The following is a 3,474-nucleotide window of genomic DNA, read 5'->3' as shown; positions in this document are numbered from 1 at the left end:
CTGGGCGGTTGTGGTGGATCGAGAGGTCGGTCAGAACAGTGCGATCCCAGTACAGCTTGAAACGGTCATTTTCCAGGACAGGTGCAGGCAGGTACCGGTAGTTTGGTACGTTGTCTTCCAGTAGAGCACATTGGAGCGCCAGTTGTCGATGAACAATACGGGCCACGTTGTTGTGGCGCTCGGTGTAGGCTGCGTTGGCCAAAACGGGACAGCCTCCCATAATGTGCTCTATGTTTTCACCTGGTTGATGGCACATCCGGCAAATGTCATCAACGTCTTGATGCCAGACGTACCGCCTGCAGTTTCTCGTCGGCATTATCCTGTCCTGGATGGCTATCATGTCGGCTTCTACTACTGAAGAGAGTTCACCACGCGTTAGCCACAGATTAGATGCGGCCTTGTCGACGTGTGGCCGGTCCAGTTGATGGGGGTGGGCACCATGCACTGCCTTCTGCTTCCAAGCTGCAATCTTCTCCTCCACTGTCTGCAGATTGCAGTTGAGTTGGTACTCCGCTTGCGCCAAGTGCAGAGCGCTGTATCCTCTGTCGGCGGCGCAGACAGCCCGGTATAGCGCGTTTTGGTTGGCGCGTTCTGCGAAGTACTCGCGCAGTTGTCGTACCTGGGCAACACACAGTGCAGAAATGTCGACGATTCCAAGTCCCCCTTCTTTGCGTTGTAGTGAAACTCTCTCCAGTGCCGATTGAGGATGATGCATTCCGGCCTCTTTGAATGCTTTCCTCATCCTCCTCTCAAGGTCCTCTAGATAGAATCCAAGATATTTATAGGATTCGCCACGAACCATGTCTCTTATAAACTCGCCGTCATAGACCTCGTAGCCTCCGGATTCGGTAAGTTGTCCTTTCAGCAGGTGGACACAGCGACACTTGTCGAGGCCGAACTCCATACAGATGTCCCTGCTTATGTCTTCGACAACCCGGATAGCTACACCTAGACGCTGACGTGAATCAGCGTAGACCTTGAGATCGTCCATGTAAAAGGTATGGGTCACTTCTTCGTGGGCGCCGTCGCCATACCTTATTTTATAGCCATGACCGTTTCTATTGAGCGTCCTACTGAGGGGGTTCAGTGCCAGACAAAACCAAAGCGGGCTGAAAGAGTCGCCTTGGAATATCCCCCTCTTTATCTGCAGCGTTCTAGACTGCAACACATTTTCCCCATCACTAAGGTGCAGAGACGTGCTCCACTGCCTCATCGCATGCTGCAGGAACCTAACGACGACGGGATCAATTTTGTAGAGCTCCAATACCCGGACGAGAAACGAGTGAGGTATGGAGTCATAAGCCTTCCTGTAATCGACATAGGCCATGCTTAGGTTCCGCTGGTTATAAACCGCCTGGCCGACTATGGCTGCGTCGATGATGGCCTGGTCTTTGCAGCCATGCGTATTTTTTCTGCATCCTTTCTGCTCTTCTGCGATGATATGGTGTTGTTCGCAGTGGGCAGAAACTTTGGCGGTTATGATGCTGCTTAATATCTTGTACAGACTCGATAGGCACGTTATCGGCCTGTACTTTGATGGGTTCAATGTGTTGCTGTCTTTCGGGAGGAGGAATGTGACGCCACGGGTGGCGAATTCAGGGAGGTTGTGTGGGTCACGTAGCACCTTGTTGAAGCACTCAGCCACCTTTTGATGTGCGACGGTCAGCTTCTTGTGCCAGAAGTTCTGAACACCATCGGGGCCCGGTGCTGCCCAGTTCCTCAGGTACCGCGAGGCTTCGCGGACATCGTTCTCTTCGACGATGATAGCTGGCATCTCTCCAATTTCACCACAACTCTCCTCCTCCCGTCTTAACCACATTTGCCCGTCGCGATGTTGTACTGGGGTCTCCCAAATACCAGCCCAGAAGTTCGTCACATCGCTAATATCTGGCAAACCTTCGCGGTAGTCGGGCTTCTCGTCGCTAATGTGGTCGTAGAACGCTTTTTCGTTATCTCTGAACATCCGATTTTGTTCCTGGCGCTTTGCAGAGTCAGAGTAACGTTTCAGCCGTTTAGTTAGGACGCTCAATTGCTGTACCAGTGTGTCGAGTTTTTCCGTCAGCTGGTGAGCTCCCAGCTGGCGAAGTTCAGTAGGCCGCACGATCACAGCAACTTGGCGACATAATTTCGCCGATCTGCTGCCTCTTTTGTACGCCATCAGTCTTCCAATTGCGGCGCGCTTGTTTAGGATCCGTTGCTCCAATCTCCTTCGCCATGGAGGCTCACGCCTTTCACGGAGATGTTGGAGCAGTCCGCCTCTTGGCCTAATACGGTATCCTAAACTTTTGGCGGTCGCCACAGCAGCACAGTAAACTTTCAGTTGCAGCTCCTCCATGTTCTCAGCATCAACCAAGTGCAGCAGAAGAACGTGCTCGTTCATGAGCTTTACTGCACTTGTCAGCCTGCGGGAATGCTGCAACTTCGGGATCCTGGGGCGCGACAATGGGTCTGTGTCGCGGAACTGTGAGATCGCCTCGTCGTAGTGGAAGACCAGATCGCGTAGTAGTTGTTGATCTGGCTGTGGGTCTTCCGGCTCAGGGGGTTGTAGTACTGTGGCCTCCACTGGTGCTGATTCGCGTGCCCCACTCGCGAATGAATTGCTCAGCCGTACTGAACTTCGTCTCGACACATCGCTTGCTCTGTTGTTCCTGGAGCTTATTTCTCTCTGCACCTGCTGCTTGATCTCGTCGATTTGCGTTTGGGAGAGCATGTTGTTGCGTACTATCGCTCTACGCCTCGCGTTCATCGCGTTCTGATCAAGCCTCCCGACGAACTCTGGATACGCTTCCTCGAACATTGTTAGTATTCGAGGGCGACCGCTCATGTCCGTCTCCAAAGCAGTGCAGATGTAATAGGCGCGGATCACGAATTCATTCATTTCGTGTGTCCACATGATCCGGCGCCTAGTGGTACCCACAAGTGTGGACGACTGTCGTCTGGCAGTCGCAACACGTCTCGTAGGCGCAGCGTTTCTTGGGTGATGTCGATGGCTGCTGTTTCCGTGTGGCGGTAGCTCTTCGGGTTGAACCCGGCTGGTGGCCCGCTCTTGCACATCGCCCTCCAGCCGCTGGCCGCTCGCTCTTACGCCCGTTCCAGGACCAGCTCCAGTTCGGGGACCCTCCTCGGGTGATCGCATTCTAATTACTCTTCGTGAACGTAGCTCCATTTTCTGGGTGTATCTCCTTTGCCCGGGAGACAGCGGGTTGGCAAGGCCTCCATGACCCGGGAGGCCTTCCCCGGGAGAGATATAGCGCTCTGACTCGCTCGCACCCCCTCACTTAGCCACTTTCGACACCCGTTCTCGGAGCCAAGACCAGGTGTGTGTTTCCAGTTCACGCCCGATCTAAAAATGTCGTCATATGATCTTCGTGGAGGCGTGAGATAGGAACATTTGAGACCAACAGGCAGGCTCCTACCCTATGTTGATCCCCATTTGAGAACCAAATTTTTTTTTTGGCAGACTTATCTCACTTC

This window comes from Toxorhynchites rutilus, chromosome 1 (assembly GCF_029784135.1).
Source record: "Toxorhynchites rutilus septentrionalis strain SRP chromosome 1, ASM2978413v1, whole genome shotgun sequence".
In the NCBI taxonomy this organism is placed as follows: domain Eukaryota; kingdom Metazoa; phylum Arthropoda; class Insecta; order Diptera; family Culicidae; genus Toxorhynchites; species Toxorhynchites rutilus.
This window is presented reverse-complemented; position numbering follows the sequence as displayed.